Source organism: Symphodus melops (assembly GCF_947650265.1).
Source record: "Symphodus melops genome assembly, chromosome: 3".
Taxonomy (NCBI): Eukaryota; Metazoa; Chordata; class Actinopteri; order Labriformes; family Labridae; genus Symphodus; species Symphodus melops.
In genome coordinates this window covers 2,887,290-2,895,885 of record NC_136693.1, presented here as the reverse complement: position 1 = coordinate 2,895,885, position 8,596 = coordinate 2,887,290, and the positions used below count along the sequence as shown (strand labels likewise).

The window sequence follows — 8,596 nt, the reverse complement described above, 5'->3', positions numbered from 1 at the left end:
ATAAAAAAGTCAGAACGTGAAGTGAAAAAAATGTGGTTTAGTTAAACGTCATAAACCCTTAATTTAATCTGTTAATTTATTTTATTTTAGCCATTTCACCAACACTATTCATGCCATGCTTACTTTTTCATCTTTGTAAATGGTAAATGGATGGTGCAGAGTGTCTTCACTGTACCCTGGCTAATTACTATGTTTAATTAATCAGCTGACTGGTTTATCCGGGTTGTTTCTGGGTTCACACCCAGTGTAGGCATATAAATAGCTTGACGAAAACAAGGCTTGTCATTAAGAGCTGCAATGAGAGGAGAGGGGAGGGACTACTACCATTGATGCTGGTCACAACACAGAGGTGAGACATTTGAGGGGTGGAGCAATCCGTCAATGAACCACACAAGAAAACAAGCTGTGAAACAGAAAAAAGGCAAAAACACAAAGATTTCCTGCTACATGTGTGACACTGGCACATGAGGTGGATGTTACAACCGGCTTCTTTTGCAGAACACAAAGTGATTTTCAGTATTCACATTTTATATTAAGACTAATTCAAATTACCCTGCTAACATTTGTTTCTCCTCTTTTGTGTATTTGCTGCGTTAATATTATCCAGACTGTTGATAGATTCAGCTTTAGGAACATTCATATTATTCAACCCATCATTTGAGGCGTCTAAAGTGTTCGTCATATGTGATGCTATAAACAGATCATACAACATGTCTCTTTCTGATTGGACTGTTCTTCAAGTCAGATTGTTTTTCCTGCATACCAAAATGAATAGTTGGCATAGGTACTAATTGTTGTTCACATTCAACATGAACATGGATAACTTAAGGGAAGGAACATTGGAATATCTCTGTTTATTTAAACTCTTCTGGTGGAGCAAGTGGAACTGGAAATAGGAATATTTTTGATGACAGATTAAATTTCCATTGAGGTATTTCTACTCATGTGAGGTACGTACATTGACTAGAGCTTTTTGTGTTGATGTCTGTGTGTCATATAATTCTTTTGCTAATAATTCAATTCAAAACTTTTATTTTAACTCAAAAGACGATGAGGTTTTCCTCACTTTCAGTGACGTCGAGATCACAGTGTAACACGTTGTCGGGGCAATACTCAAAATAAAGTACATTTTAACTCTGTTACAGCAGCATGGAAGAGAAGATACAATAAAAGTGAGTGGAAAAGAAGAAAGGAAACAAAAACAAACAAAGAAAACAGACAGTTAAAAACAGGTACAAATTTTAGAAAAATAGTCCGTCATACGCACGTGAGAACAGAGTCCTCATTTTTTAAATCTGTTGGATGACATTCCAGGAATCAGGGGCATTAAATTGTCTATATGATATTTAAATGTTTTCTCATCCAGCCAAATGTCTAGATACTTGTATTTAATAATAATCATTACAATTTTTAGAAAAAAATAAATAATCAAAGTGCTACAAAATTATAAATAAAAAGAAATTCATTTTATAAAAACTAATAAATACATCGGACAAAGTTACGGAAGTTCATTGACGTCACGTGCGTGCGTGCGCGCTCTCTTTCTGTTTGCGCGTTTCACAAAATGTCGGCCGCCCCGAGCCCTCGTGTAAGAATTTTGTTTTCTTTTAACAAAAATGAACAGATTCTGAGAATATATTATGAAGATTTATTGACTGATTACTTTTTTTTTTAAGTTGTCGGCAGCCAAAATGTTTGTTTACATAATATTCAAAACAAAAAGAGAAACAAGATACACGTGCTTAGCAGACATAGGTGCATAGTTTTGCACACTACTACTGTTTAATGTGTCCTTTTTTATGATTTCTCAGGTGAACGACACACTATCTTTCAATATTTCATTCCAGGTGAGTTTTCACCCAGCTAGTTTTATTTTATTTATTTATTTGTTAGGGACAAGCCTTATTAATGAACAGCTGCACCGACTACAGCTGTAAAAGACGGCAGATTATAGCAGGTAACAAAGACAGACACATAAAGACACAAGTGACACAAGACAGTAAGGTGTGCTTTGAGGTGGGGTTTGAAGGTTACATGTTTGTGAGTCTCTTATTGTGAGTGAGAGAGTATTCAAATATTTAGTTCCTTTGACAAACTGAACTGATTGTCCGGAGGTCGTGTGTCTGTCTGGGTCCTCAGTCTCCTCGGGCTGTGGCCCTGGTGCCGATCCCACCGGCAGACTTCAGCTTTATAAAGTCCTTCAAAGGATGAAGAGCAAGTCTGTGCAAGAGTTTATATATAAAACATGCATTTTAAAAATGAATACATTTCTGAAAATTAAAAAACGTGTTTATTTAAAACAGTGAAAAGAGCAAAATCAGAATGTCATTAGCAGACAGTCTTGAGTAATCTCATTGTTAAGTAACATTCAATTTGTATTTTTTTGTCTTTCGCAGGATCTGGTTGTTACTCTTCCAGTGCAAGTCACACCTGCCTCGTCTCCTGTAAGACCACCATACACTGCCAGTAATGGTGTTGAAGATATGGATGTGGATCCAAGGTAAAACAAAATCAAATCTCTATGGTCAGAAATTGTATAATGGTTTTCTGAAAGTATCCATAATGTGCAGCAACAACTATTTGTTATCACATAAGAAGAGTTTTGATGTAAAGCTTTAGAGGTTTTTCTTTAAACCTTCTGCAAGCTGCCTGCTGAAATCTCAAAGCAACAATTAGTAACTTGCATTTAACTTAATCGGGGAGGGTTGATAATTTTCTCCAGATACAAAGATTTTGGTTGAAATTGTCATTCGGTCATCTGTAGCAGATGTAAGCCTGTAATAACTAAAAACTGTCTTAAGGTAAAAATCTGATGAACCAATCACAGCCTCCCTGCTCCCTCTCTACCTCTTGTGTGCACAAGCTCACACTCAGATCATGAGCTGAGGTCCGCTCTGGACCAACGTGGCTTTCATTTCCCTCTTTTTTTAGGTGTGCTAAATGTAATTCATTGATATTTTCACACAGTACTTCAGAGGAGGAGATCCCCATGGAGGTGGACTGAAGGAACAGATCCTCAACATGATGCTCCACAAGGTAGTTCTACAAAGATTAGTGTAGTGTGAGATTGCATCACCACAAATGAGCTTTGCAACCTAAATATAGATTTGGTACAAAATATTTCATTGATACATCTACTATCTTAAAAGGCTGCTAATATATGCTGTGTCCATATAGTGATATTAAAGTGCCGTTTCAGTCTGTATTAGACGGTTCATTGTGCTTTTCAGAGCAATTTGTTTCAGCTGTTGTTTAATATTTTCTATGTTTTCATCTGTTTCTTTCAGGATGATGAAGTTCGTCCAAGTCGAAGACGTGGAGCATCAAAATGATGATAGGATAGATTTGCTACGATAGATAGATACTTGATTGATCCCAAGGGAAATTGAAGAATTAAAAACTTGTAGAATAAAGAGAAAGTGTTGTTGTGGTTTTTAGAGCACACGTACATAATTCTACAAGTCATTTATGTTCAATGAGAAATGATCGAACACGACTGCATAATAAGACAGTGTGGTCATCAACCTTTTAGACCGTTCAGATCGAAGTTATGGGTTATTGTGAGGACGATTCTCTGAGGCTGTAAGACTGTTCATCACATGACTGAAGGGGAGACATGCAGGAAATCACACTTTAAAACTGACAACAAAACAACACAGATTTCCTGCAACTTTCTTCTAATTGTTTCATTTATTCAACATATTGATTAGTGGATCTTTCAGTATCCACATTAGGACAATTTACCATTCCAAAAACATTTGGTGTATTTATATGTTACAGTTTTTAATATGTGACGCGTTGCACTAAACTGCAGAGTCACCCAAATTAACCTACAGCAGCGATGGGCAACTTTGGTCACATTCATTGAACTCTCACTGCCAGAGGGTCAAATTCTAGGATACAAAAATCATGACAATTATGTCTCAAATTGAACTCAACATACCATTGATCAAATATAATAATCTACTATAATATATAATAATGGACATATTTCTGGTTTTCATGATTTCATGGCAGAAAAGATGTTTTTTTTCATGGTTCAAATGAATTGTGTAAAAATTGACCAGAGGGCCACATTGAGAGCTAAAGGGGGGCCGCATGTGGCCCCCGAGCCGCCAGTTGCCCACCCCTGATCTACATTCTTGTTGTCATTGAGTTGTCATTGTATGTGGAAGCCTGTTAGTGAAAACAGAGTCTGTTTGAAGACAGGCACAACATTGCTTTATTGTGGTATAATAGTGGTCATTCATTATGAAACACATGCAACTCTTACAAAAGTCATAAACCAACTGTGTACACGTACAAAGACTTTGTTTTTTTCTTCCAACGAGAACAGATGATAGAAAATAGGCTTGATGTGTTTCTATAAAACTTCGTCAGGTTGGTTCGCTCTGCTGTGGTCAGTCCCAGGAAGGCAATCTGCTCGGACACAGAGGAGAATCATCAGTCCTCCACGACAACACAAAGACACAGTCCAGGTGTGGAAACCCAGCAGATCAGCACACAGTGAGCAGAGTGAGACACGGGGTCAACAAGGCCGCCTTAGAGGCTTCATTACCATACTTTTTAAAAACTTTTGAGATCTAAATGATTAAAAGGAAAAATCAGTTTTTTTCAGCTGATCAGCTCAGTTATTTTAAATCCTCAGTGAAAAATGTGTTTGATCATAGAAAATAATCAAGTGTATCTGAATCATTTGTTGCATCTATGAGTCATTTCAGAATGACCCTGTAATTTGGATTCTTTACTATATTGTTGAAAGCGGTCAGAAAAAACCGGCTCCATTCACCTGGTAGAGCTGCAGCACCAGGACCGAGCCGGACCAGCAGGTGTGATAGAAGGCCAGCAGGAAGATGCTGAGCACCCAGGGAGAGCAGGTGACCAGGGCAGAGACCACCCCCCATAGACCCTGATCCTCATAGGGACAGAGGCAGCTTGACGAAAGCGTTTGTTTGACTTGCATTGAGAGGAGAGGGGAGGGACTGCTACTGCTACTAACAACACAGAGGTGAGACATTGGAGGAGTGGACCAATCAGTCAATGAACCACACAAGAAAACTGTGAAACAGAAAAAAGGCAAAAACAGCTGCTGATTTCCTGCTACATGTGTGACACTGCCATTTGAGGTGGATGTTACAACCGGCCTGTTTTACAAAACACAAAGGGATTTGTTGAATATTTTCCAAAATATTGATTATAACCTTAATATAGACCAAATCAAATTACCCTTCTAACATTTTTTGTCCACTTTTGTGTATTTGACATATTTCTGTAGTTGTCACATGAATACAGAGCTCTTTTGTTAGACTGTATGTGGTAAAAAAGGACCTGCAACAAATGCAACTCTTACAAAAGTCACTTCAGTGTCCACTACATTGCAAAGTGTTTGAGCATCCGCTCTGCATTAAAGAGACAGCTCTCTTTAATGTTTTTCATTTGGACTGCAGTACCCATTTTAAACACTAGTTGTCAGATAGATAGGTAGGTAGGTAGGTAGGTGGGTAGGTAGGTAAGTACTTTATTGATCCCGAGGGAAATTCAAGGCATCCAGTAGCAGTATACAGACAGGCAGGACACAAGACATTAGTTACAATACACACCCACTGTCCCCCCCCCCTGTATACAATAATCCCCCAAACAAGATTTAGCAGCCCCTATGTGACTATGGGTTAAACCTGTGCAGTTAGCATTAGCATTAGACTAAAAACTTATATAGCATAATGAGTTACACACTGCTCCTTTAAAAGAACCAGTTGTGAATTAAAAATAAAATAGTTGCAGGTTTGATTTTCTTGATTTTTTTCTTGATTGATTTTCTTGCTGGTTGAATCACACAATAACTTCTATACTTCACGTCAAATGCTTTTTATCCAGTAACTCACAGATGAGGCAACCCATCAGCATGAGAGAGAACAGGAAGAGGATGACAAAAGGGAGAGTTTCATGAGAGTTGCTTGCTTAAGTTCCCTGTGTGTTGTATTAAACTGTCAAGTCCCACAGATGTGTCTTTTCCTCTCAGACGTGGACATGGTTAACTTCAGTGAAGGAAGGCTGGAATATCTCTGTTCATTTTTACCCTTTTTGGTGGAGCATATGGCAGTGGATATACAAATGTTTTTGTTGTTCCTGTCTTGAAACAGATTATATTGATATTGAGGTATTTCTACTCAACATGGGAGGTACGTACATCGACTAGAGCTTTTTGTGTTGATGTCTGTGTCTCATATCATCTTTTTGCTAATAATTCAATTCAAAACTTTTATTTTAACTCAAAAGACGATGAGTTTTTCCTCACTTTCAGTGACGTCGAGATCACAGTGTAACACGTTGTCGGGGCAATACTCAAAATAAAGTACATTTTAACTCCATTGCAGCAGCATGGAAGAGGAGATACAATAAAAGTGAGTGGAAAAGAAGAAAGGAAACAAAAACAAACAAAGAAAACAGACAGTTAAAAACAGGTACAAATTGAAGAAAAATAGTCCGTCATGCGCACGTGAGAACAGAGTCCTCATTTTTAAAATCTGTTGGATGACATTCCAGGAATCAGGGGCATTAAATTGTCTATATGATATTTAAATGTTAATTTCTCACCCAGCCAAATGTCTAGATACTTGTATTTAATAATAATCATTACAATTTTTAGAAAAAAATAAATAATCAAAGTGCTCCAAAATTATAAATAAAAAGAAATTTATTTTATAAAAACTAATAAATACATCGGACAAAGTTACGGAAGTTCATTGACGTCACGTGCGTGCGTGCGCGCTCTCGCTTTCTGTTGACGCGTTTCAAAAAATGGCAGACACCGGCAGACCTCGTGTAAGATTTTGTCTACTTTTAAAACAAATTAACAGATTCTGAGAACATATGAAGATTCATTGACTGATTACTTTTTTTTTAAGTTGTCGGCAGCCAAAAAGTTTGTTTACATAATATTCAAAACCAAAATCTCAAATACGAGGCGCGAAACAAGAGACACGTGCTTAGCAGACAACAGCGTGAGAGGTGCATAGTTCTGCACACTACTACTGTTTAATGTGTCCGTTTTTTATGATTTCTCAGGTGAACGACACACTATCTTTCAGTTTTTCATACCAGGTGAGTTTTCAACCAGCTATTTTTATTTTATTTATTTATTTGTTAGGGACAGTGCATATTAATGAACAGCTGCACCGACTACAGCTGTAAAAGACGGCAGATTATAGCAGGTAACAAAGAAAGACACATAAACACACAAGTGACACAAGACAGTAATAAAGGTCTAAAGTGGTCACAGACTTGATGTTCTTTGATTCACTGTTTGAGGTGGGGTTTGAAGGTTGCATGTTTGTGAGTCTCTTATTGTGAGTGGGAGAGTATTCATAGAGTGCAAGATTTTGTATATAAAACATTCATTTTTAAAAATTAATAAAATTCTGAAAATTAAACAAGTTGTGTTTATTTAAAACATTAGTTAAAAGAGCAAAATCAAAATGTCATTAGCAGACAGTCTTGAGTAATCTCATTGTTAAGTAACATTCAATTTGTTGTGTTTTTTTGTCTTTTGCAGAGTCAAGGTGCTTCTGCTCAACTGCATTTCACATCTGCCTCGTCTCCTGAAAGACCACCAGACACCATCAGTGATGATGATGTTGAGGAAATGGAGGTGGATCCACCAAGGTAAAAGAAAATCAATTCTCTATGGTCAGAAATTGTATAATGGTCTTCTGAAAGTATCCATAACGTGCAGCAACAACTATATGTTTTCACATAAGAAGAGTTTTGATGTAAAGCTTGAGAGGTTTTTCTTTAAACCTTCTGCAAGCTGCCTGCTGAAATCTCAAAGCAACAATTAGTAACTTGCATTTAACTTAATTGGGGAGGGTTGATAATTTTCTCCAGATACAAAGATTTTGGTTGAAATTGTCATTCGGTCATCTGTAGCAGATGTAAGCCTGTAATAACTGTAAAAAATGTCTTGAGGTAACAATCTGATGAACCAATCACAGCCTCCCTGCTCCCTCTCTACCTCTTGTGTGCACAAGCTCACACTCAGAGCATGAGCTGAGGTCCGCTCTGGACCAACGTGGCTTTAGAGGGAGCACAGAGGGGAGGGGGTGCAGACGGAGCACGGGGGGAACGCTACTTTCAAAATCATGCTAGTTTTAGAAAATTACCAACGCTGCCTTTAATCTATTTTATTCACTGAGTTGTTGTTTGTGTTTTTTTTGTTTTTTTGTACCAATAATGATTTTTAGTTAGTAGTTGGTTCATTTCCCCTCTTTTTTTTTTCACACAGTACTTCAGAGGAGGAGATCCCCATGGAGGTGGACTGAAGGAACAGATCCTCAGCATGATGCTCCACAAGGTAGTTCTACAAAGATCGGTTCAGTGTGAGATTGCATCACCACACACTTCTAATGAGCTTTGCAACCTAAATATAGATTTGGTACAAAATATTGGTACATTGATACATCTACTATCTTAAAAGGCTGCTAATATATGCTGTGTTCAAATATTGATATTAAAATGAAGCTTAGCGAAAGTTCAGTAAGGAAGACTTTAAGTGATCCACAATCAGGTTTCTCAGTCACCCTTTTTCACGCTATCTCAT

At 37.4% G+C, this 8,596-nt stretch overlaps 1 long non-coding RNA gene across 2 annotated transcripts; it reads left to right on the top strand.

Moving 5' to 3' along the window:
- Positions 1–861: 861 nt before the first annotated feature.
- LOC306821158 lies at positions 862–8,364 on the top strand. Of its 2 annotated transcripts, none has more exons than XR_013778749.1 (3): positions 862–950; positions 7,553–7,662; positions 8,282–8,364. It is a non-coding gene; the product is annotated as an uncharacterized lncRNA (long non-coding RNA). The 2 variants fall into 2 exon arrangements; XR_013778750.1 differs by lacking the exon at positions 862–950 and adding an exon at positions 7,048–7,101.
- Positions 8,365–8,596: the final 232 nt, after the last annotated feature.